General features: G+C 49.4%; 1 protein-coding gene across 1 annotated transcript in view; it reads right to left on the reverse strand.

Annotated features, from left to right (window-relative positions):
• Positions 1–4,013: 4,013 nt before the first annotated feature.
• Positions 4,014–27,400, reverse strand: part of GSDME (gasdermin E) — a 617,497-nt gene continuing 594,110 nt past the window's right edge. Inside the window, exon 10 of the transcript XR_015300706.1 lies at positions 4,014–4,128. The gene's annotated coding sequence lies outside the window, so the exon portion shown is untranslated. The remainder of the gene's footprint in view (positions 4,129–27,400) is intronic.

The raw sequence follows: 27,400 nt of genomic DNA on the forward strand, positions 1-27,400 counted from the left end.
CCTCTCGGAAGCTCCTCTTCATCGGAGCGGTCCTCGACTCAGCGCAGTTTTTTGGGTTTATCCTCCCGAACAGCGGGTCCGGGATATTCAGGCTCTGATTCCATTCTTTCAGCATTTATCCCGGGTCTCGGTCAGGTTGACGCTGCGGCTTCTGGGGCTAATGGCCTCCTGCATCCTTCTGGTGCATCACGCCAGGTGGCAGATGCGGGCTCTGCAGTGGGACCTAAAGTTTCAGTGGGCCCAGCATCAGGGCAACCTGTCCGACCATGTAATGATCTCAGAGGGCACTGCGAGACAACTGCAGTGGTGGCTCATGGACTGCGATTGGGTCAGCGGCAGATCCCTCTCCCTTCCCCAACCGGAGCAGGTAGTTGTGACGGACGCGTCCCTCCAGGGCTGGGGAGGCCACATGGGAGAGGCGGAGATCAGAGGCCTCTGGTCTCCGACGGAGTCCCAGCTCCATATCAACCTTCTGGAGCTGGGGCGATTCGTCTAGCACTGAAGGCATTCCTCCCCTCTGTCCGGGGGAGTGTAGTGCAGGTGTTCACGGACAACACCACCGCCATGTGGTACTGCAACAAACTGGGTGGGGTCATGGACCCTCTGCCAGGAGGCTCTGCGCCTCTGGCAGTGGCTGGAACATCAGGGCGTGACCCTGGTGGTTCAACACCTGGCAGGTTCTCTGAACTCCAGGGCGGACGAGCTCAGCCGAAGGTGCATGATGGATCACGAATGGCGTCTGAACTCTGACCTGGCACAAGGCCTCTTTCTGCAGTGGGGAGATCCTTGCGGCGACAGTTGAGGCCATTTGACTTGCCTCCTGAAGTCTGTAATGTCATTCTGGCTGCCAGGCGTCCCTCCACAAAGTGGGTATACACCTGCAGGTGGAACAGATTTGTGGCATGGTGCACAGCAAAGGCTGTGGATCCTCTCAATGCCCCTCTTTCTGAGGTTCTCCTCTTCCTACTTTCTCTTGCCCAGCAGGGCTCTGCTCTGGGCACTATCAAGGGCTACCTTTGTGCCCTTTCAGCCTTCTTAAGGCTACCTGATCAGCCTTCTTTGTTCAAGTCCCCCATTTTAAACAGATTCTTAAAGGGCATCACTCATATGTTTCCTCCTCTTCCTTTCGTGATGCCCCAGTGGGACTTGAACCTGGTTCTAACTTACTTGATGTGCGCTCCCTTTGAGCCGCTTCATTACTGTCCTCTCCGTCTTCTTACACTTAAGACTGCTTTCCTGGTTGCCATCCCCTCTGCCAGGAGAGTGAGTGAGCTCCAGGCTCTTTCCTCTAAACCTACTTTCTGTCCATCCGGACAAGGTTGTGTTGAGGACAAAACTCTCTTTCCTGCCCAAGGTAGTCACAGCCTTCCACATCGGGCAGTCCATCACCTTGCCCACCTTCTTTCCGCCTCCCTTGAAAGAGGGAAAGAGGCTCCACCGCCTGGACCCAAAACGTGCGCTCTCTTACTATCTGGATCGCACACGCCAGTTTGGGGTGGATGACCAACTCTTTGTTGGTTACGTGGGTGCTAAGTGGATCGTGTTGTGCATCCAAGCATGTTACTCTTTGGCTAAGAAAGAACCTCCTGTTGGGCTGAGGGCTCACTCCACTCGGGCCACGGCGACTACTACTGCCCTGGGCTGAGGAGTCTCCTTGCAGGACATTTGTCAGGCAGCTACGTGGGCCTCGCTGCACACGTTTGCAAGACACTACTGCCTGGACAGCCAAGTCTGGAGGGATGGCTTCTTTCCCCTTTAAGGGCCCTAGTTTCATGGCACCAGTGTTGGTTCCATCATGGCTCTGCGTATCTGGCGCGGAAAAGCTGTGTATAAGAACTGACATCAGCGCGTGAGGGCGGCGTCTAAGTACTCCGGCGACGTCATTTCGGCGCTAACGACGCTGACGATGGACACGGAGCCGCGGACGACGCCTACCGACGTGCAGGGGTATTGCTGCGCAAAAGTTTCCGGATCCAGTCTGACGCCTGGGGATATTCTAAGGTAAGGAATCTATCACCTACTAATGTCTTTTACAGATATATTGTTACACAAGTAGTACCTTGTGCATCATTCACAGTCTTTATTGTGGGTACACCCACAACCTTCCTCTCTGACCCTTATTCTCGATGTGTGGCTGGACAATCTCATCTCCCACGTCGTAATCATTGTCTGATTCTGAGCTAAACAAAATGCAGAGAATGTGTTCTCCCTTGTGCAGGCTTGGGTGGACCAGGCGAAGATTTGGTCGATGTTAAAGAGGTGCCAACTCCGAATCAGAGTGTGCAATAAGTATCTCGTCGGCTGTGTCAGCATCAAAGTCCGGGAACCGGTTTGAACATTGACACTGGAGGTGGAGCAGAAACTGAAGCCGTTGGCAGACCCATGGTGGGCATGGAGGGTCCAACTAGTGCGCAGGGCGAACCCACCAGGGGTATTTCAGATGGAGGGCCTTTTGGGTCCATGGGGCCCAAACGCTCACTAGCAGGAGACAGCAAGAAGCCGAAGAGTTAAAGCATGCCCTTGCAGAAAACTTCAATCTGTTTTGGAGTGGCAAATGGCCCTGGAAATCAGGTTCTGACGTTGATTAAATCTCAGAAACGAGATCAAGAAGTATGGTACCGTTCCCATGCTGTTTCAGGAGAGTGAAAGTGGTGAGAAGGACCTGAGTCCTGCTAAGATTTCATATGTATTTACTTCAACTTCCCCGACGACTTTGATCAAGACGAAGACCGGACTCTGAAACGGTTCCTACGACTTCTGGATCTGTACAAGATCGAGACCGAACTTTCAACTTAGAGCGTTCTCATCTCAGAGTATTCCATGACTTGACAATGTACTTTTGCCTTGTGGTCTCATATACCCTTCGGGTTCATCAATGCACAATTACTGCGGGCCTTAGAGTCGTGACTTGACCACCGGCAAACCTGAGGAGGGACTGTCATAGACGTTTGTGACAGTCACTAAAATGTTTTAAACCTGCCATTTTGGGATAGGGGTCTCAAAGAGACGTGAGGGTGTTCTGGCCCACGTCTGATTGCTAGGAATGAGCTTGGAAAGAAAGTAACTGATGTTAGCATGCGGTATTGGCACCCATATATCCGCCAATGCCAAAACCAACTTCTGCAATGCCATGACAAATGTAGCCAAATGGATGAGAGACAACTGCCTCCAACTCAACTCCAACAAAACTGAAGTACTGATATTTGGGCAGAACACCTCAGCATGGGATCATTTCTGGTGGCCTGCAGAACTCTGACCATGCTTGCAACCTCAGCATCATCCCCAGCAGCCAATTGACCTCAGTTAATGCAGTCACCTCCTCCTGCTTTCTTACCCTTTACCTGCTCCTCAGAATCTTGAGATGGATCCCAACATATACCAGAAAGACTGTCATCACCAGCCGCCTCGCCTACGGTAACTCTCTATACCGGCTTCTCCATCCAGCTCCTCGGAAGACTCCAGGCCATACAGAAGGCTACGGCCAGACTAATCATCTACCTCCCCAAATGAACCCACATTGCTCCTCACCTGAGAGACCTCCACTGGCTCCCCATCCAGAAAAGATGCCAGTTAAAGATCCTCATGCTTGCCTACAAAGCCCTCCATGACCAAGGACCTGCCTATCTCAACCATCGACTGAAATTCCAAACCCTGCTAGACACCTTTGCTCCTCTTCACTCTCCTTCGCGCACACACACTCTGCATCCGCTGCACCCAAGGATTTTGAAAATCCAGATGACATACTCTCAGCATCGGAAACCACATTCTCAGATGTTTTTAACTTCTGTAGCCACAGAAGGAGACGGGCCTCTCTATCCCTCAATGTCTTAGGGGGAAAAGTGCGACAGAACTTGCAGGTAGTGGCAATGTGGTCCGGATAAAGACAGTAAATACACTTACTGTGTGGATCCTCATGAAAAAGGCGCAATTTACCACAGGATGGACAAGCCTTGAACAAAGTTTTCCTAGTAGAAGACATCTCTGAAGAAAAATAGGTAGAAACTGGAAAAAACTGAGCAGAGCTCAGGGAGACTCCCTTCACACGACGTGCGGTAGAAAATCTGAGGACTGGGGCTTCTGAGGAGAAGGTTCTAGAGGAGGCTACAGCCTGATTGGCTGGAATGTGGACTAACACATAATGACTCTAATATGTTACTAAAGTGAATTCTCCCTTGGGCTTTTCAATGGGCCTATTCTGTTCTATGGTACTTTTTCAGGTTTACATTTCTATTGCATTATATGTATGTATTTTTTATTTATGATATTTCTCATGTATACATGCATATATATTACTGCTATTTATGTACCGTGGGACTCCCACTTCGACGACGGGGAATATTCAAGCATGTGAATCTATGAAAGACACCAATACTGGAGAACCACAGTTTACAGGTAAGTAACTTTTGTTCTTACTGGTGTAATATCAATGGAAGCCAGCAAAGGGGAATATTTAGTGACAGCCTGAAATGGCATACTAATAAATAATTGAGGGAATATTTATGTAGCTCTCACACAGCACAGCAAGCATGAAATGGAAAGGGCAGGAAGGCATTGTATTTAACACAATGCGATGTATTCCTGACCTTTCCTTGCACTAGTACCTTTTGACTGCCTAGCTCCAGGGCAGGCACCCTTACACCTTGGTGCAAGGCTGCCTACGTTGTACTCAGGATTGTTTTGTGCAGGAAGGGCCACCTTCCTGCACAAAAACAATCCACAGTCTTTTTCCTCTTTCTATGTGTGCTACAGAATGAAGCACACGTGGAAAGAAGTAGTAACAAGGAGAAATAAAGTTTATGTGCAGATAGTTCCTAGTGGTGTTTGATGGTTCTTTGAAAAAAGGTGAGAAATGATACAAGTGCCCTGGGAAAATAGGGATGGATTTTGGGGCACAGTCACTTGAGAAAGCAGCTGACATCAGCGTGCAGTAGTGGTGCCTATATAGCAGGCTCCACACATCATTTCCAGAGTGGAACGGCATCAGTGTGGTACTGCACAGTGCCCCCTACTGGCACATGGACCTACTGTTGAAATGTTTCCAGATACAGTTTGACACCTGGGGAATATTCAAAAGATGAGCAACTTGCGACTACATAGAGTCTCTACAAGAAAGAGTGTTACCAAAGGTAAATAGCTTGTTCATATGTATATAGAGCGAGAAACAATATAAAAGAATGTCAGTATCTGCTACTGTCTATATATGTTCCGTTTCAAGGGCGGGATTATGCATCTACTATTGAGAGGATCTGTGAAGAGCATGGAGGTTTGATAACTGGATGTAGCTTCATCCTGAAACTGATCATGACCCAGCACTTTTGTCGTACAGACCATGATTTTGTGCTTTTTATTGTCTGGCTAGATGTGCAGCTGTTGCCAGACAATATGTGAGCATCACTAGAGAGGCGCTTTGGCTCTAGCCACATGTTGGGAGCCAGTGTTATTGGGTAGAAGGTTGGTGCTTCCACAAAAAAAGTGCTTGCACTCCACGAAGCTGTGAATATATTGTTTATTCATCCATCTGCCTAAGCTTGCACTATCAAAGGCACACATGACATTTGAATGCTTAAAGTATCTTAGAGCAGCAGCTCAGAGGAGGCAAGTCATTAACCAACACAGGTTTTTTAGATCTGGCTTCACATTGCAACTGTCGCCTGACCTTTTAACCTACACTAATATTGTTCTACAGCTCTTTACTTCCACAAAAATACAAATCTATTCCAATGCTTTACTTCTCCAGTATTCAATCTTTCATAGATTCACATGCTTGTATCTTCCCCGTCGTCATGGTGGGAGTCTCCCGGTAAATAATAATCATAGCAGTAGAAGAAAAAACTGCCTGAAACCATAGAGTAGAGAAACCAGAGGGTAACCTCTCCTCCTCATTATGTGGCCCAAACTACAGCCAATCAGCAACCAGCCCCAGCCTACACCATTCCCAGCAGAGCCACCATACCTCAGATTTCTAACCGCCTTCGTGTGAGAAGGAGTCTCCCTGAGCTCTGCTCAGTTTTTTCTCTCTCTTCACTGAACTTTTGACCTTTGTCAGCTGGATTCAGGTACTGTTTTTTCTTGTTGGAATTACTTCAGTCACGATGTCTGAAAGCTCTAAGAAGAGTCTTTTCAGAGCTTGCAGATCCTGTGGCAAGGCCAGACTTTTTTCTGAGGATCCTCACAAGGAATGCTTGTACTGCCTGTACCCCAAGCATATCCCTAAGGACTGCAAGTACTGCCAGAACTTCCCTCCCAAAACTCTGAGGGATAGGGAAGGGCACCTCCTAATATGGCTTCAGAAAAGGAAGGTTCATGACTCTGAATCTGAAGGAGAAGCCATGGGACACTCCTCTAAGAAGTTAAGAGGGTCCTCTGAGGAAAAGGGAGATGTGAGGCAAAAAGCAGGAAAATCTAAGGAAGGTGAACCTTCTACTTCACTCCCTCCAACTCCTCTCAAGCCTTCCTCAGAAAAGAGGGCTCCGTCGTCGCTTCCGTCAACGAGATCTGTTAAAAATCCAGTCAGATCGACGACGAGATCGTCGACGACGGCGGCGAAGACCGTTCCGTCGACGACGACGACCGTTCCGTCGACGACCAGGACCAGTCCGTCGACGACGACGACAGTCTCGATGTCGACAGCTTCGTCGACGACGATGACAACGACGACTCCGTCGACGGTGAGTGTTAAGTCTTCGTCGACGGCGAGATCTTCGTCGACGAGCATCCCGTCGACGGCCCCGTCGACGATCCCGTCGACGGCGAATAAATCATTGAAGATGTCTTCTCCAACGAAAATAACGTCAACTTACATTTCTGTTAAAAGGATTGCTCCGTCGACGGGGGGGTTGACGAGCAGAAAAGGAGAATTTTCAACGCCAAAGATATCACCTCTGCTACCTTCCACCATTCTAGATGGCCAGGAATCGGAGGAGGAAGGATCTTTTGGAGCGGCGTACAGTCCTTCCCAGCTCCATATTAAGCATCAGGACACTGATGAGGAAGATCAACAGGAGGACTATGCCTTTACAGACCGGCCGGTCAGGGGCCAAATGAGATATGAGTCTTTCCACCAGGCCTATGATGATGATGAGGAGGAAGTGGATACGCCTGCGCGAGATGAGTCAATGTCGGTGCCAATCTCTTTAATATCCGACTTAAGGAGTATGATAGACAACTATTATCGTCGTTTTCCAGAAGATAATGCTCCGGCGGCCTCTGAAAAAAGCTCTCAACCTGTTAAAGAGGCGCCTATAACTCAACCACCTCCCCCTCCTCGGAAGGAGGTTCAAAACGTAATTACGATTCGTGATGACCTGAATGAGTCTGATCATGAGGAGGAAGAAGGAGAAATTGCTCAGGACGAGGAAGTGGGAGACGAATGGAACCAATATATTGCTCCAACGTCTCCGGCGTCACCCTTGCCTCAATCAAGTTCTCCTCCAGCGGATATAGCCAGCTTTCATGACCTGATGGAGAAAGCGGCTACAAGGTTCAAGCTTTCTATGCCAGTCAAGGAAAACGATTGCTTCCTTTATGACTTTAAGGAGTCCTCCAGGAAGTCGGTGAGAGCTATTCCTATCATTGAGCATATCTGGGAGGAAGGACTCAAATTGATGAAGAATCTAGCTTCAGTCCCAGCGTCCATACCCAGGCTGGACAAGAAGTATCGCGCTGTAGAGAAGGCTCCAGCATGCCTTATTGGACATCCTCGTCCAGACTCGGTGGTGACTCAAGCAGCCCAGAAGCGCTCCAGGGAACCCGATGGCCACATGCGTGGCGCCCCCCGATAAGGAGGGCAAGAAGATGGATGGCATAGGAAAACGCTTTGCGGTGATGGCAGCGGCTTCCATCAAAGCTACCAACGCAATGGCTCTGCTGAGTCGGTTCAATAGACAGATGTGGTCGGACATCGCGCCTTTCCTATCGCACCTTCCAGAGGACAAGAAAGAGGAGGCAACTACCATTCTTCAAGATGGAGCCAGAGCAGCGTCGGAGTCCATAGATGTGGCAATGGACATATCATCTATAGCTTTTCGCCAAATGGCCGGGGCGATAACCCTACGGAGGCAGGGATGGCTCAAGGCTACGTCTTTTCATCCGTAAGTCCAGTCTAAGATATTGGATATGCCATTCGATGGAGAAAGCCTCTTTGGAAAACAGATTGATGAGGCGTTGCAGGGGATAAAAGCAGATACCGACACTGCTAGATCCTTGGGATCATTGCAACAGGGCCGTTATCAGTCCTTTCGCGGTCGAGGATCCAGAGGACACTTTCAACAACAACGTTCCTCTTATCAATCTAATCGGTACCAACCGTATAACCAGCAGGGCTACTGTCAGTACCCCTCCAACCAACAATATCGGTCCTCAAACACTTCCTTCCAGCAGCAAGGAAGGAGAAAGTCCGCAGCCAGAGGAAAGCAGGACTCTGGGCGCAGACAGTGATGTTCCGCAGGCGCCTCTATTGCCGCTTCAGATCAACCAGTTCCACTACCTCTCTCAGTTTCTCCCGTATTGGCAGTCCATAACATCGGACAGATGGGTTTTGGACATTATTACACAGGGTCACACCCTGGAATTCTCGCAAAAACCTCCAAATCGTCCACCCCTCTGCAGAGTTCATCAACACCTAACGGCTCTCAAAGCAGAGGTCTTATCACTCATTCTGAAAGGAGCGATAGAGGAGGTACCACCAAACCAGCGGGGAACAGGTTTTTATTCGCACTTCTTCCTTATAAGGAAAAAGCAGTCATCGAAATGGAGACAGGTGCTGGACCTCAGAGATCTGAACACATACATAAAAAAGATTTCTTTCCGTATGCTATCCTTGCAGGAAATTCTGCTACTGCTTCGCAAAGGAGACTACATGGTCTCTCTAGACCTGCTGGAAGCATACTTCCACATTCCGATACACGAAAAGCACAAAAAATATCTTCGATTCATGGTGGAGGGGCGCCATTACCAGTTCAGAGTTTTACCTTTCGGACTGAAATCCGCCCCCAGAGTTTTCACAAAATGCATGGCCCCTATAGCGACGCACTTAAGAAAACAAGGTCTACAGGTGTTCCCATACTTGGACGACTGGTTGATAAAAGGACCATCGTTCCAAGCAACGCGAAGATCTCTACAAAAGTGCATGGATCTCTTCCGAGGTCTAGGTCTTCGGATAAACAAGGAAAAGTCATCCTTTGTCCCGACTTGCGTTCTACAGTTCTTAGGAGCAATCTTGAAAACACAAGAATTGAAAGCTTACCCTTCAGAGGAAAGGATAACGAAAATCTTGAATCTGACTGCATCCCTAGCAGCAAAAAAGTTCACTTCCATCAGGATATTCAAATCATTACTGGGAATGATATCCTCTTGCATTCCGGTGATCCCCAACTGCCGTTTGCAAATGAGACCGTTACAGGAAGCCCTGGACAAGCAGTGGGTCCAAGCCCGGGGTTCCTTCGACGACAAGCTGGTCATAACAAATCAGATCAAGCGGGCAATGTCATGGTGGGGTATCAGGAGCAACCTAACAAAGGGCCTCACATTCGAACCACAATCACCAAGCTACGTCATGACGTCAGACGCTTCATTGCGAGGTTGGGGGGCTCATCTGCAAGACCTAGAAATTCAGGGCCTTTGGTCTCCTCAAGAGGCGAAACGTCACATCAACCTCTTGGAATTGGAAGCAGTCTTTCTGGGCCTCCAGGCTTTGCTTCCCAGGATCCAAGGTTCATCGGTTTTGGTGCGGACAGACAGCACAACAACAATGTTTTACCTGCGCAAACAGGGCGGAACGAGATCAAAACCCTTGTCGATTCTGGCACAAAGAATCTGGAAATGGCTATTGGGTCAGAAAATATCGCTGCAAGTAGAACATGTTCCGGGAGTGGACAACACAAAAGCGGATCTGTTAAGCAGGTCATCCGACGTTTGCCACGAGTGGGAAATCAACCAGATCCAGCTGAACCAGATTTTCAAAGTGTGGGGCAAACCAGGTCTAGACCTGTTTGCGACTCTGAGCAACAAAAAATGCAGTCATTATGCCAGCAGGTTCCCTCAACAAGATTCGAGGGGGAACGCTCTTCACCTCAGATGGACAGGGATGTTTGCCTATGCCTTCCCTCCTTTCCCCTTAATTCCCAGACTACTAAGGAAAATGAGAGCAGAACCTTGCCAGATAATACTGATAGCCCCGGCATGGCCGAGGCAGTTTTGGTATACGGAGCTTCTGCAGTTGTCGGTAGAACCGAGAATACAGCTCCCGATAACCAGAGATCTGATTTCCATGAACAGAGGCCAAGTACTTCATCCGCAACTGACCTCGCTAAGATTGTCTGCTTGGAACCTTTTGAGCACGAATTCCGGTCCCTAGATATCACCCCAGAATGTCGTGAAATACTGCAAAGTTCTGTGGCACTGTCTACCAACAGGACATATGTAGCAAAATGGAAGCGATTCTGTAGTTGGTGCGTGACTAAGGAACTGCATCCCTTAACGTCCTCGGCTGAGCAAATCCTTCCGTATTTACTGCATTTAGCCAGATCAGGACTGGCGCACTCATCTATAAAAGTCCATCTAGCTGCAATTTCCAGGTATAGAAGATCACCAGGATGCCCTTCCTTGTGGTCTAACAGGCTAATCAAGGAATTCTTGAAAGGGCTGTTCAGGAAGTTTCCTCCTGTCAAGCATCCTCCACCTTCATGGCAGCTTAACACAGTATTGTCGCAGTTGATGAAAGCTCCCTTCGAACCCATACACAAATCAGAATTACAATTCTTGTCATGGAAGGTGGCTTTGCTGTTGGCGCTCACGTCTGCCAGAAGAGTGAGCGAGATACAAGCTTTTTCTATACTGGATCCCTTCATTCAATTCAAGCCGGATAAGGTGATGCTAAGAACCAACCCTAAATTTGGGCCTAAAATACCCTCTTATTTTCATCTGAATGAACCTGTCATCCTGCCGACATATTTTAAGAACCCATCCACGGCGGCTGAAAAAGCTTTGCATACTTTGGATATCGGCAGATGCCTAAAATTGTACATTGAAAAGACAAAAAGCTTTCGCAAATCAAACCAACTGTTTGTTGCTTACTCAGGGGTCAGAAAAGGGCTGGCCCTTTCACGTTCCTCCATATCCAGATGGATTGCTTCCGCTATTTGCTTCTGTCATGAGAAAGCAGGAAGACCTCTCGACAGGAAAGTCCGTGCCCATGATACACGGAAAATGGCGACGTCTTCTGCATTGCTGGCAGGAGTACCCCTTCCAGACATATGTAGAGCAGCAACCTGGTCGACTGCTCATACATTCACCAAGCATTACTGTCTGGACACGGAGTGGAAAGCAGATGCAGCAGTGGGACAGGCAGTCCTGCGACATCTCTTTAAATAAGGTACATGTTTATGAATTGTATTCTGCAAATTTCTTTTTACTGTATAATATGCTTTTCTCTTTACGCAAATAATTATGATGACAATGTTTAATTGATCATGCCTTGGTATTGTGGAAAGTTCTTTTGTAATAGAAGCAATTTATGGCACACAGCCCCGAGATAGGAAAGGGGTCTAGCCTAGAAACGCTCTAACTACAGGAACTGCTATCTAATCTGATACAAGCATGTGAATCTATGAAAGATTGAATACTGGAGAAAGAACTAGTTACTTACCTGTACACTATGGTTCTCCAGTATTATCTTTCATAGATTCACAGGCGCCCGCCCGCCTCCCCGTTTCCTTTAGGTAGACCGCCTTTTATCTCTGGTTTTCCTGTATAGCTCACTCTTGGGCGGTAGGAAATCTGAGGTATGGTGGCTCTGCTGGGAATGGTGTAGGCTGGGGCTGGTTGCTGATTGGCTGTAGTTTGGGCCACATAATGAGGAGGAGAGGTTACCCTCTGGTTTCTCTACTCTATGGTTTCAGGCAGTTTTTTCTTCTACTGCTATGATTATTATTTACCGGGAGACTCCCACCATGACGACGGGGAAGATACAAGCATGTGAATCTATGAAAGATAATACTGGAGAACCATAGTGTACAGGTAAGTAACTAGTTCTTTCTAATGCTTCACATTACCATACCATGTTCCTTTAAAGCCAGACCTATTGGCATTGCCATTGCTTGTTTCTGGGTAGGATGACAAAATCTCCCCAGGTTATTCCCTCTCCTCAACCTTACCAAGTACTTCAGGCCATACACTAATGATTGGACTAGGACCACTTTTCTGGTTTCTGTCCGTCCCCTTGTCAGCCCCCTCCCCAACTACCACTACTCACCCCTTCTCAAATAGTTGTGACAGCCACTGACTGGGCTAATGAACATTGCCTGCTCAATTCTGCGGGTCACACAGAAGCAGGTGAGCTGACACCTGCCTCTGTTCTCGATCTTTCGACGAGGAGAGAGTTTAGTATATTGATATATACGTTTTATATAATGCTAGTGAAGGTATTGGAGTTCTTTACATATAATACGTAGTCATATAAAGAAGAATAAGCATAAAGATAGTCATTTGGTTGCCAAGGTAGTTACAGTATGCAGACATAGGAAACAGCATGAGCTAAAAAATTTACAAGACACAGCGGATCGCTGAAAAAATAAATTTTGCTGTGGGCCTTGTCAAGTCCGAATCTGTGTGGTTAGGGCAGCATCTCAGCTGTGGTGTGAGTTAAAGTATTTGTTGTGCAGATGGTGTTTAAGGTCCCGCTTGAAGTCGGAAAAGGAGGGGTTGCAGCGCAGGTCTCTCGGGAGGGAGTTCCAGATCATTGGGGCATTCCCAGAAAAAGAACGTCTGGGTGGATTTCTTTTTCGGTTTGGGAGGTACGAGAAGAAGTGCCTTGGAGCTCCTTAGAGATCTGGCTCTTCTAGCTTTCGAAAGTTTGTTCTCCAAATAGTTAGGGTATATTTATTTTATTTAAAAGGTTTTATATAGCGCTGGCTAGACCCAAGGGTATCCAAGCGCTTTAATTTGATTTGATTTTGTGTTATATAGCGCTTGAATCACACTCTGAAGGGTATCTCTTCCCTCGGGAGACGAAGCAGCGGCAGTGGGCTAATCTTGAAACAGCTGTTTTCAAGGCTTTCCTACATTTCCGATGGAAAAATTGAACTATAACATTTGTACAAGGTAAAAAGCTGGACAGTTAGAGCAATCAACACAGTACGATTATAACATGGGACTATAAATAAGGAATACCATTAGACCCTAACCAGTATTGAATAGTTCAACTAGCGTGGACGATAGGGGATGAGGGGAGTGGGAGTAAAAAGTAGGGGGGAACTGAGGAGAGAGATGGGAAGGGTGATAGCATGAAGGAGTAGGCGGTAATTACAAGAGAACTAGGGGGGAGGGTAGAAGTATATGCAGGAGGGGGAAGTGTGTCAGGTATAATGTAGCTGGAACCTAGTACCGTAGGAGCAGGTTGTGAAACTGAAAAGGTGGTAATGATTAAGGACCCCAGTACTTGTTGAGAAGGTGAAGCTAGAGGTCTTTTTTTGAAGCTGAGGTAGGAGGGGTTGCAACGTAGGTCTTTAGGGAGTGAGTTCCAGATAGTGGGTGCATTTCCAGTGAAAGAGAGTGTTTGTGTAGATTTCTTTTTTTGACAAGGGAGGGACTAGCATGAGAGTATTGGAGCACCTCTATTCTCTCGAGCAGCTCGCTTTGTGGTGTTTATCTGAGAGATACACTGGGGTGTGTTGATGAAGGGCTTTATGCGTAATGCAAGCAGTCTTGTAGGAGGATCTGCCTTCAATGGGAAGCCATTTGAGGGCGAGGGAGATGTGGTCAAACTGCTTCCAATCAGTGATAAGCGTGACCGCAAGGTTGAAGACTGATTTGATTGGGGCTAAGTAGACTTTCGGGGTTCCCAAGAGAAGGGCATTCCCATAGTCCAATCTGGACAGCACCAATGATTGACCAGCTAATTTAAAGTCATTCGCGGGAATGAAGGGTTTGATTTTCTTAAGGTGATGGAGAGTGAAGAGAGCTCCTTTGGCCGCATTTTTTATGTGGGGGAGTAAGACTGAGGTTCTGGTCGATGCTTACGCCGAGGGATTTAACTGCGTAAGAAGTGGAAAGAGAGCAATTGAGAGTTTTAAGGTTAGAGATCCAGTGTTGAATGGGGAGTCGGTTGCCTTTAGGACCGAAGAGAATGATTTCTGGGTTTTTTTGGGTTGAGTTTCAGGTGATTGTGATGGAACCAGTGTTGAATCTTAGTCAGGGCATCATTGAGGTGCAGAATGTCGTAGTGGGATTTTATCTTATAGTAGAGTTGGGTATTATCAGCATAGAGGTGATAGTGGATTCCAGTTTGCTTAAGAATGAGGGTGAGGGGTTCCATGAAAAGGTTGAATAGAGCAGGAGAGAGAATGGAACCCTGGGGGACACCCAAGGAGACAGGTATAGGTTGAGAGAGGCAGTGGTTGATTTTAATTTGGTGGGTCTGTGCTGGAAGAAGTAGGAGAACCATTTGAGGACAGGACTATAGAAGCCAAAACAATGTGTGAGGGTGTTGAGTAAGGCGGAGTGGTTAACAGTATCAAATGCAGCAGAGAGGTCAAGGAGAATAGAAAAGAGGCCTCCCCCTAGTCGAATGAGTGAGGGATGTCATCAATGATTTTGAGCATGGCAGTTTCAGTACTGCATCCCTTTCTAAAGCCTGATTGAAATGTATTCAAAAGGTTGAAAAAGTCAATGTGCTTGTCCAATTGGAGCTGGGCACATTTTTCGAGGGCCTTGTATAGAAGAGGGAGACTAGAGATAGGTCGGAGATTGTTGAGGTCATTGGGATAGGCTGTCGCGTTCTTGAGGGTGGGAGTGATTTGGCCAAGCTGGAGGGAAACGGGGCAACCCGAGGCCAAGGAGGCGCTGAAAATGGTGGTTCAATATGGTGCAATGATATGTTTTAAATCTTGAACAAGGTTAGCCAGAAGAGGGTCCATGGTATGACAGGAAGGTGTAAGCTTGGTGACGATGTTGAGGACTTCCAGCGCTGTAACTGAGCTGAAGTTAAGCCATGATGCATTATTTTTTAGCGGGGGTTGATGAAGTAGAGTTCCGGCGGGGTAACAGCGAGAGGGAGATGGGCAGAGTCAGGAGGGGGTGAAGGTGTGAAAAGGGACTTGGAGGGAAAGTCATGTGAAGGTGATGTGCAATGTGAAGGCGGGGTTAAGGCAAAGGATTGATCAATCTTGGCGATTTTTTCGGCACATCTTTCGACAGAGGCCAGAAGCTGTTTGTTTCTTGACAATGCTAAATAGTTCCCTAAGTCTATTTTTAGGCTGGTCGAGTTGTGCGCCGAAGTAGGAGGCATTTTCATTGATGATGTGTTTTCTGTTATTAGCCCTTGCAACTCGGTCAGTCTAAGAGAGCGTCTCTCATTGTTGGGATCAGCATTGAACCAGGATTTTTTCGGGTTTTTTTTTTTTGCATTTTTACTTTGGCAGAGGCAATTTAGTCAAGGATGTCCAAGGTGGATTCGTTGTAGTGTTCAGCAAAGTCATTTGTATTTTGGGAGGGAGGTGTAAGAAGTAGTTGTGCTTTGATCTTAGTCTCCAGTTCGCCAGGAGGAATAAGGTAAAGATTTCTGGTTAATTTCCTATGTTTGATGATTTATGGGGAAGGCACGGCAGTGGTAATCGTGAAGAGGATGAGGCGGTGGTCAGACCAGGGTTATGAGTGTGAAAGGCTTTATGAGTGATGCAAGCGGTTTTGTAGAAACATCTTCCTCCAATTGGGAGCCAGTTGAGGCTCTTGAGGGCTGGTGTGATGTGCTCAGACCATTTGCAACCTGTTAGTAGCCGTGCTGCCATATTGGCAAGGTGAGTGTTTGGAGTTCCTGTGATGATAGCGTTACCATAATCCAGTTTTGAGAGGACTAATGATTGCACTACAGTCTTAAAATCGTAAGGGGGAATGAACATAATGACTAACCTGTTGCCCTTGAGCAAGGACTGGAGCCCAAAATACTCTAATTTCCATTGCCCTCCAACCCTCCCCCGGGGGGAGGAACGCATTGTTAAATATTTCCTGATGTTCCTGCGGGTTTTTTTTAGGTTTTTATTTTTACATGTGTGAGTGTGGGACTTGGGTTGGGTTTTAGGAATACACCCCTTCAATCACTGTGTTCAGTTTCTCTTTCAAAATGGGATCTCAACGTTCGAACATTGCAGAGATTAAATCAAAAATTGGTATGTGGAGATGCAAGGGATTTAATAAAATCCTGCCCCTACCACCTCAAGAAACCGGGGGCTCAAATGCATGCAAGGTGGCAGGGAAAACCGTGACTACACATGGAGGGAAGGAGAGGGTGATGGGCTTGCAGTGGTGCAGGAGAGGCAAGCCATTGTGTCATGCAGACAGAGAGGATCTGCAGGAGCACTCAGGCTGTGGGGTCATGAAGGGGTCATTAAGAGCAAGGCAAGAAGTTAGTCGTGTGAGCGTAGGTTTTCCCCAGAAACCCCTCGTAGCAATAGAGGGTATATACAATAGTTTAATAAAAGTTCCCCTGGGGATGAATTAAGTGATCTGAAAGAATCTGTTATAGATTCCTTACCTTAGAATTACCCCCAGGCGTCAGACTGGATTCGGAAAGTTTTTTTGTCAGCCGTACCCTTGCGCGTCGAAAGGTGTCGGTTGGCTCCACATACATCGTTGGCATTGTGGTCATCTGGATGACAGTGCGGTAGCTACTTAGACTCCGCCCTAATGCGCTGAGGCCAGTTCTTTCTTTTTCCGCGCCAGCAAGCGCAGATCCGCAGAGAGCGGTACCCCCAGACACTTTTTGACTTACATTTTTACGACTATTTTCGACTTTGCTTTTGAGTCTAACATCGACTCCTGATGCATGAGTGATGCCTGGCTTCAAGGCCTGCAGTTCCGGTACCCGACTGATGTTGGTAACGGATCTGCACCATGTGTGCCTGTACTGCCTGGAGCGCGACCATGACCCCAAGTTGTGCTCCGACTGTTGAACCCTGGCCCCTAAGTCTTTGCGGGAGCCTTCCCACAAGGCGGCTCTGCGTCGTTTGAGGTCCCGGTCCCGTGGGAGGTCGAGGGACCGATTGCGGAGCCATCATCACTCCTAGTTTAAGTCTTCTCACTCGCAGGAGCAGATTTGTTTTACAGATTTATTCCGGTTGCTCTAGTAGAGGGCAACAGTAATCTTGTTTACTGGTGTAATATCAATGGAAACCACTAAAGGGGAATATTTAGTGACAGTCTGAAATGACATAAAAATAAATAATTGAGGGCATATTTATGTAGCTCTCACACAGCGCAGCAAGCCACCTTGCTGTACTGCATGAAATGGCAGGAATGCACTGTATTTAACACAATGCGATGCATTCCTGACCTTTCCTTGCACTGGTACCCTTTTGACTGCCTAGCGCCATGCCATCTTTGGGAGCCCAACACCGGTGCGCCTTTAGGCTCGGCTGGGGGACCTCAGCCTTCGACGCCGCTGGCCCCGGCACTGCAGGACCCCCTTGGATCCAGGCCTGGATCCGGATCAGCGCCGGTCGACCTTATTACACCTCCACCGGCGTGCTGACGTCCGTTTTCTACAGTGAAACATTTCCGCACCACAACAAAAACTGCGAGAGTATAGGAAGTGTGTTAAAAAAAGAGCAAAACCTTTGAAATAACAATGGTAAGAAATCATAGAATGTGAGACAACACAAAGAGTACTCAAGACATGTGATGACTGAAGTGGGCGAACAAAGCACTCGCCCCAGCAAAAGTCCCTTCAAAGCGAAGAGCCATGCCGCCCTAAGACGCAACGGCAGTGAAAACGAATGGCATGACAAACGGAGAACAATTTGCAACCACAGGATGGAACTGTATGAAAAACAGTCTGTAACCACAGGATAGAACTGTAAAGGACCACAAGACTGAAACAACATGACTCAAGGCAAATGTGAACAACCACATAGAACGTTCACCACTCCCCCCCACAGTGACCTATGAAATGTAGCATAGTCAAATCGAATCTCTACCCAATCGACTGCAGCATAGACTAGGAGACCCCAAACAAATGTGGGGAAACAGACAAGGGCGGCAGGAGGGTAGGAAAACATTAATAGCTCCATGCTGGAGGAACCCGGGTGGAGCAGCATTGAAAAGCACAGAACCGAGCCACCCAAAAACGAGAATGGGTGGAGGTCAAATGTGCCCAAAACAGAATGACACACCCTGCCCCAGAGGTAGGTGAGCTCCCCTCATGAAGGCCAAGGCCACATGTAAGGAGACTGGAGAACCCCACCTGGAAAGGTCCTTGCAGAGCAGGGAGGATGGGTGGGCATTAAAAAATCTCCGGCTAGACTGAGTCTCTACCAGATACATCGTTACCGAAGGTAAGTAACTCATTCATCTGATAGAGACATCTAACCACAGACTCCTTAACTTACAATAGATACCAAAGCCATACCCCATTGGAGGAGGGTCTGTGACCGAAACCCACCAAGTTCCAAGAGAACATTGACAAATCACTGTGAGAACAGCAGTGCCAGCGCGACTGATACCAGACCTGTGAAGCCCTGTGAGGGAGCATGAAAAAGGGGAGGCAAAGGCACCACAACCCATCAGAGAACTGTACGAGACCTCCCTCACCCAGCCAGGGACGAAAGGAAACACAGAACCAGAAAGGGCAGTGCACAATGGAAGAAAGTGTAGACACTTCTGCAAAAAGACGGTAAACTAAGCACCGGATCCCATGGATCCGCCAGAGACAGAAAAAGGGGCAAGATAGTATGCCGTCATCAGAGTATACCCACTGAACACACACCACAGAGGATGCCGAAAAGTGAAATATGAGGGCACAGATGTCCCCATGCAGAAATATACAGTCATGACTACCAGGAGATACAGGTATGTGGATGACAGGATACACACAAGGAGACAGAGTGTACTGTGAGAACCATACCACAGCGAAACAAGCCCAAGGAATGGGATTACCAATAGCACGCATGGGGCGGCAAAGAGAGGCGGCCTCATCACCAGGTAGTCAACCAGCCAACCGTACCCAGAGGTACAAACGGCGAAGGGAAACCGGCAAAGAAAGAGAAAACTCTGAAGGAGATGCTCCTGAAGCCCCCTGGGCCCACCACACCGGCAGCCGAGAAACACCAAGGGACGCTAGAAGGGGGTGTTGGCCAGCCACTAAGACCTTCATGATGGAATTATTCTCTGCCATTAACCCCTTGCATGCTGCCGTTGGCTGACGGGAGCACTACCTCCCTAGTGCTGCCTTCAACCAACGGCCGACGTAGCCCGCCCACTCTTCAGAACGCCGGAACCGTGGTGGAGAAACCGCCACCGTTAAGGAGGATATCCAAGACTTCAAGGGCCAGCTCTCTGCCGATCTCAGGGAGGTGAGGCATGATATTGATGAGGTGGGAGAACGGGTAGCTACTCTGGAAGAGCATGAACTCAGCCAGGACGAGGAACTCTACCAGATGCAACAAGATCTGCTACGCCTCCAGGAGCAACATTTAGATCTACAGGCACATGCAGGAGATCTTGAGAACCGCTCGCGGCGGAACAACGTTCGGATTCGTGGTGTTCCCTGGCGAGAGGAGGGAGACGTCTTATGTCAGGGCGCTGTTCCAGCAGATACTGGGTGAGGACGACCTGAAGGACATACAAATGGACCGTGTCCCTAGGGTGAGCCTTCCCTGAGGAGATAAAGCGCCACCTCCGGACATCCTTGTGTGTGTCCATAACTTCCAAATCAAAGAAAAGATAATTCGCAAAGCGCTGGAGGCTCACCCGATCCAGTTCCCGGATCAGACACCAGCTATTTTTCAACATCTGGCGGCGTCTACGTTAATCAAACGGCAAGAATTCAGGGCAGTCACCTCCTATCTCCGTGAGCAAGGCATTCCATATTCCTGGGGCCATCCCTTCCGCATCATATTCAAGCTACAGGGGAAATTGCGACAAATTCGTTATCTTACTGAGGCACTTGAAGTGCTTGGCTTCGATAACACGACGACAGCGGGGTCCAGAGAGCATGCTCCACGGCGATCCACACAATGGCAGCTGGTTGGCAAAACGGCCTGCAAACTAAAGCCCGACCCGGCCCCGATGGCCAAGGAGCGAGAGGCAGTGCTCTCCTCCCTCTCGCAGCCATCGGAGCGCCCGGCTACCCCATGAATTGCGCAACTGAGCTACACCGGATGGGGTGTTATAGCAATCTGCCAGGGAACACGGGCGGATGTCTCCGATACTCGTTTGCAGGCTTCACGCTTGCGGTTTGGGACGGAGCACGTTCTCCACCCTACATATTGATGAGGGAACCATGACCTTCCTGGTGATCCATCCCTCGACAAACTTTTGTCTTCCCTTGCTCTCAGTAGATAATTTCCGACATGTTTTCTTTTTGATGACACTTCAGGTTGTGGGTGTTTTTTTGGGGGGTTTCCGCACCAGTCAGTACTCCTTCCATGTCTTCCCTCTGAGGCATATGGGCCTCCGGAGCAATGCCGCCCCAGATAGCAGGATGTGGGAAAAGCAGATTGTTGAACATAGACACACTCCCAATGGGTAAAGCTCTCTTGATAGCTAGCCTTAACGTGCGGGGTCTAAACAACCCGTGAAAAGATTAGCCATCCTTTCCTTGCTGGAAAATCCGGGTTGCGATATATGTCTTCTCCAGGAGACGCACCTTCTTTCTAAGGATACCCCCCAACCGTGAAAAGATCAGCCATCCTTTCCTTGCTGGAAAATCCGGGGTGCGATATATGTCTTCTCCAGGAGACGCACCTTCTTTCTAAGGACACCCCCCAGTTGCGCACCAACGCTTTCCGCAACAATTCTAGTCTACGGGCCCGTCAAAGAAAAATGGAGTAGCGATCTTAGTCAGAGCACACTACCCAGGTAAGGTCATAGCAACGGTAGCGGAAATTAAGGGGCGTTTGCTGGCAGTTAGGGTGCAGTGGGGTGGTTAACACATTACACTGGCCTCACTCTATGCTCCCAACACACAACAGGAATCCTTTATCATTATGGCCCTCAAAGAGGTGCTCACGACACAAGACACAGCAATACTAGTAGGGGGGACTTTAACTTTGTGATGGACGCGTATTTAGACAGATCAGGGCAAAGGTCGAATGAGGCTGGGACATTCTCCTCACGGGGCAGGGAGTGGCTAATGGAGAATGGCCTCCATGACGTTTGGCGCGCTCAACATCCTGGGTTGAAGGACTACACTTACTACTCCGTGGCCCACAAAAAGTATGCGCAGTTTGACCATTTTCTGGCTTCTACTCCCTTAGCGCGCCAGCTGCACACCGCTACTATCGAACCCAGGTCCTTATCAGATTACGCACTCATCACTGTACATGTCCATGCGCAGCCTTCCCATGCGGTGGCCCCTGGCTGGCGTTTGCGGGAGAGCCTCCTGCATTCCTCGGAAACAGTAAAGCACATTCAACAAAAATTAGCTGACTATTTGCAGCTTAATGACGTGGGCTCAGCGTCGTTGTCGACAGTTTGGGAAGTTCTGAAGTTGGTCATCAGGGGTGTCTTCATCGCCATTTCTTCAGCTGAAAACAAATTACGGAAAGAGAAGTGCCGCGAATTAGAGAAAGGGGTATTGGAACCAGAGTCCATACAGAAAAGATCTGGGGCGCCAAGGGTATGGAGGGAGCTGGAGAAACGCTGGTGTCTTCAGAGGTATCTGGACCTCAATAGGGCTGAGCATGCTCTTCTTTAGACTCCGCCATCATTTCTATCTTAGCAGCGATAAGTGTGGCAGGCTCCTGGCTAAAACACAGGCGGCTATGATCCAGGACGATAAGAGACCGTACTGGGGCGGAACAGAGTGCAGACACACACTTAGTGGAAGCCTTCCACTCCTATTGCACCCTATACACTGGACAGGACCCACTGACACGGGATCCTCTCTTATATTTGGACATCTGTGTGATTTCTCCTCTCCCTAATACGACGGCGGAACTGCTTGATTCCGCCATTCGCATGGAGGAAGTGATCACGGCTATATCCCAATTGAAACTGGGCAAGTCGCCGGGCCCTGATGGCTTATCAGCCCTCTTTTACAAATCCTTCTGTTGTGAGCTGGCTCCTTTTTTAACAAAACTGTTTAATTCCTTTCTGGAGACGGGGAGGTAATACCTTCCATGTCGGAGGCAGCTATTTCCGTTATTCTGAAGCCCTCCAAAGATCCAAGAGACTGTGGGTCTTACCGGCCCATATCTCTCCTAAACCTAGCCGCAAAGATCTTTGCCTGTATCCTTGCTGCGCAATTGAATCCCCTAATGGCAGATTTAATCGACCTCAACCAAGCAGGTTTTGGCCCTACCAGACAAAGGGAGGACAATACGAAGCGCCTCTTCTACCTCATGGACAGCATACAGAGATCGGATAGACAGGCTTTCTTCCTATCTACTGACACCGAAAAGGTATTCGACAGAGTAAGCTGGGCTTACCTGTTTGATACCCTACGCTGCTTTGGGGAGAACTACATCAAATGCATCTATAGCGCGCCCAGGGCTTTTGCGGGGGTAAATGGCACCAGATCTGATACTTTCCCAATATTGTGGGGGACACGGCAAGGTTGTCCTCCGTCCCCCCTTTTATTTGCGCTCTACATGGAGCCACTGGCCCAACGTAGAAGAGCGGACCTGCGCATCAAAGTCCTGAAGTTCGGGGCTGACGGTCACAAGATCAGTCTATATGCTGACGATTTGATTCTATCCCTCACCAATCCTCAAACGACCTTGCCGGCTCTTCTTGTGGAGCTGTTTGCATTTGGGGAGGTATCTGGGTTCAAAGTCAACCTGGGGAAATCAAACATCCTGAACCTATCAATCCCACCAGCTATGGTGGCCGGCCTGCAGCAACAATTCTCGCTCCAGTGTACCCAGCAACACATAACATACCTTGGCTTACGCCTGGCGCCGACTATTGCTCAGAAAGTAGCTCTAAACTATGCTACCTTCTTAGAACACACGGCCAAAGCGCGGGACGCTTGTGCCCGACTGAGATTGGCTTGGTTTGGGAGGATTGAGGCGGTTAAAATTCAGTTCTTCTGCGCATCCTTTATATATTTCAGACGATCCCCATGGCGCCTCCGCCAAGGGCGTTAGCTCAATTTCAGACCCTTATCAATAAATTTGTATGGGGAGGTAAGAAACTGCGCCTCTTGTTAACTCAAATGGTCCATCCAAAGAACGTGAGGGGGTGGGTCTTCCTTTGATTAGCGGCTACTACTAAGCGTCCTGCCTTTGCTACATTGTGGAATGGAACAGACCCTCGTCTGGCAAGCACTGGAACTTTATGGACCAGGTGGTAGCTGGAATTAACATATGGAGGGAGCTCTGGTTGCCATGCAAGCACAGAGCCTGGGGGCTATACTCCTCAACAGTCACTTCCCCAACACTGAAGGTATAGGATGGTGTGGCCATTAAAGAGTGTTGGACGACCTTCCCCTCACCTATGACTCCCATTGTAGATAACCCAGACTTTCCCCCAGGGCAGGCCTCAGTGGCGTTCCAACGATGGAGAAAGGAAGGATGCAGGAGAGTGGGATCTCTCTTTGACACAGACAGTCATGCCCCGTTTGCTCAACTTAGGCTTGACTACGATCTCCTAGTGACTGATAAATATGCATATCGCCAACTATATCACTGGGCCACCATGCCACCTAATTACATGTCGTGATCTCTTACCTCATTTGAAAAATGGCTGCTTCGCAAACAAGATGATTGGTGCCTTATCTCTGAACTGTACGCGATGCTTATTGCGTGACCCGCCAAGCAGCCCACAAAGGCACAAACTCAATGGGCGACAGAGCTGGGCAGGTCACTTTCTGCTAAAGAATGGGAGCATATACTTTACAGAACACACCACACTGCGAACAACACTGCCGGGCTCAATCCGCATTTAAAGTCTTCTCATACTGGTACTATACTTCAATGCGAATACACAGCTGGGACAAAAGCAAATCGGAGTTGTGCTGGAGGGGGTATGGGATGTCAGGTACCCTATCACACTTGTTATGGCATTGTCCCAAACTTCAGGGCTACTGTACTGAGGTTATTAACAACATTGATGAGGCATTCGATACCGCCTTACCCCATTCTCCAGAGTACACCCTCCTTGGACTGTCCCATTCACAGATCTTTCCATTACGATCTCTGAGAGGCAGGCAAATGGCGCTAGCTTTGTTAGCTGCAAGGCAAGTTCATAGCTCTGTGGGGAACAAAGGCAATACCTGAGTTGGCTGCATCGCCTGTGGCATGTTTTAGCTATGGAGTGTCTGTCCTTGGTAATGGATGGGAAGGGGGAGGTCTACGCCGAATTGTGGGCTCCATTTCTGGGGCTGCTGTCCAAAGATATGAGAGAAATCACCTGCCCTAAATATCTGCAAATTATTAAACTACTGCCATAGGATGCTCAGGTTGCCCCACCTCCGAACACAACCTGAGAGGGTCAGGCCACCAACCCTACTGCTTGTGGGTCTTGGAGCTGCTGGGGTGGGGTCGACTGGTGCGGAAGGGGTGGAGGGGAGGGATAAGGGGTCTTATGTTAAGGTATGTTTTCCTTGTTGTCTTTCCCTTCCCTTTTTCTCCTTTTTAGGTCGAGGACCGTAGGCTGCGCTTGCGCAGTTTGGTCCGAAGATATAATGTTTTTTAGTTAGGGGGCTTGAACCCGCCCCTCTTCTCCATTGGCTGGCCTCGTAAATGCTGGCCAGCCATTAGAGGAGAGGGGCGTCACTCTGTTTAAGCCCCGTCTTTTTCGGATTGGGGGCGTGTTTTTTGCGCTCTTTCTCGCCGTGACGTCATCCGTCACTCAACAAAAAACACGTCCCACAGTCTGAAAACCTCTCTTCTTTACGGCGCCTGCCCCAGTATACAGTGGTCTTTGTGAATCGTCAGATCGTCGCGTGCTTCTGTTTTCTTGAATTTTCTTATGCAGGTCGTCGAGTCTACGCCAGTTAAAGGGTTGGGGACCGTGACCGCACATAGAGCGGATGTCATGCGAAGAGGGATCTTGGTCTGTGAGAGATCACTGCATCTATAGTTCCCGGGCAGCGTGCGTTAAGAAGCATATTTTAGTTTGTCAATCTGGCTCACACTTCTTTGACTGAAGTCCGGGGTTTCTTTTACCAGGTCAGTGTAGCCTCTCTCCTCGTGCACACACAGAGTTAGGATACTTATATTAGCCTTATGGAGAAGGGGCCGGAGTTCCGGTGCTCTAGCCGCTGGGCTTTGTGATAGGGTGTGGGTAGTGACCAGGAACCTTCACCACTCTTTGTTGCACCAGCCTTTTTTGTGAAAGTAATCAGGAGCCGTTTGTTGTGGGAGTGCTTAGGAACGGCATTCATCACTCTTTGCAATACGCCTGACCAGGAACCTTGATCCTCTGCTGAGATGTACGCATGCGGGTTTCTTCAGGCTGCTGCATTGCGCGACATAGGTAATAGCTACGGCTTTGTGTGCGTGGAGCCAGCCCTGGGCGAGCCTCGTGTCGGCTCAGCATCAAGTGACCCAAGACAGGAATGTGTTCTTGGATAGGGGGGCTCCAATATTGGGGTGAGGGACTTTCTCCGGGGAAGCAGACACTTAGGGGAAATGCACCTTTGTTCATGGATGTCCTATAAGTAGGGCTCGCGGTTCTGAAGCATAGTGGTTGACTCCGTCTGCAGAGGGAGCAATGGTGGGCTCTGCCTTGGTGTTTTTTCGGTTGCGCCGGAGAGAACTGAACAGCGCGTCCCTTTCAAGCTGCTTCAGAGGGTAGAGCCAGCTGCAGAGAGTTGTGTGGCTGGGGACGGGTTGGGACCCCCTTGTGGCATGGTTGGTGCGGGGGGCTCTCCAGTTAAACAAAGCATTTGGTATGGGCGAACTCTGTTCTTGACGGTCCTACAGATAGGGTTCAGGGTTCGGCATCTTCAGAGAGAGCATTGGTATAATTAGCCTTGGTGTTTCGGGTGCGGGATTTTCTGGAAATACTCGGGTTATACGGTGCGTGGGACACAGGGATCGCTTCGGGGGGTATTCGAAACAGGTCTCATCTGAAAGAGACACGTTAGTGATAGATTCCTTACCTTATAATATCCCCAGGCGTCAGACTGGATCCAGAAACTTTTGCGTAGCAATACCCCTGCGCGTCGGTAGGCGTCGTCCGAGGCTCCGCGTCAGTCGTCGGCGTCGTTAGCGCCGGAATTATGTCACCGGAGTACTTAGACGCCACCCTTTGCGCGCTGACGTCAGTTCTTTTTACCGCGCCAGCTAGCGCAGATCCGGAGAAGCTCTACCCCTTAGTCACTTTTTGACTAAACTTTTTTGATCTTTTGATCTGTTTTTCTCGAGTTGTTCGACTCCTACGGTGCCGGTAGGAATGCCCGGGTTCAAACCCTGCTCCAAGTGCAGCCGACTGATGTCGGTTACCGACCCCCTATCGCCGGTGTCTTCAGTGTCTAGGCCTCGACCACGATGACCGAACCTGCTCCGACTGCCGGGCCCTGATGTCTAAGGCTAGGTGGGAGCGGTCCCGCAAGCGGCTTGAGCTCCGGCAGTCAGCCCCGCGCCGTTCAAGGTCCCGGTCCCACAGGAGGTCGAGGGACCGGTCGCGGGGTCGGAGCCTTCGTAGTTCCGAGAGTCGGCATCGGTCTTCGGAATCAAGGTCCTCAGGTAAGAGGCATAAATGGTCGGAAATGCGCCATCGTTCTTCCAACCCACCCCGACGCTCCCGCGACGGGGGCTGGTGCTCGGATAACACCACAAATACGGCTCCGACGGAGTCGCGGTCGTCGCAACCTGCCCCATACCTTCCGGTCCCTGGGCACGATGCGACGCCAGAGGAGATTGAGCGGTACGTCATGGCCTTGAGGTCTCTCCCTCCTCCGCTAGGCTCCGCGGCGCCTTCGGGCCCAGCGGGTCGGGTGCTTCTGCTCCGACGCCGTCGGGTGCTTCAGCCCCGGCGCCGCCGGCGACTCTGGTCCCGGCGCCGCAGTCCCCCACTGGATCCGGATCCGGGTCGTCGCCGGTCGACCTCACGACCTCACCGACGCCGGCCACTAGGGTGTCACCCCCGGTGCCGCCTACGGGCGACACCATACCCGATCCTGCCCTCGATTCGGTTCCGGTGCCGAAGCGGCACCGCTGGGCGCTGCTCTCGACGTCGTATGGAGACTTTTACTTCCACAAACCGGCCCCATACTTTGAACCTGAATTTCAGGTGACGGGTGATGAGGGAGATTGGGAGGGGTCTGTGGACCCTCTGGCACAGGAGTGCCAGTCTCAACAGGACTGGACATGTGAACTTGGGGATGCCAGTAGACTGGACACTTCACCAGACACTGGTTTTGTCTCCCCTCCAACCGTGGCTACGGAAGAGAGGGCTGCCTACAGTGTAGTGTCGACGCGGACGGCCAAGGCATTGGGCCTAGAGCTCCCCGTCGCGGCCG

This window comes from Lissotriton vulgaris, chromosome 10, assembly GCF_964263255.1.
Source record: "Lissotriton vulgaris chromosome 10, aLisVul1.2, whole genome shotgun sequence".
NCBI classification, from domain to species: domain Eukaryota; kingdom Metazoa; phylum Chordata; class Amphibia; order Caudata; family Salamandridae; genus Lissotriton; species Lissotriton vulgaris.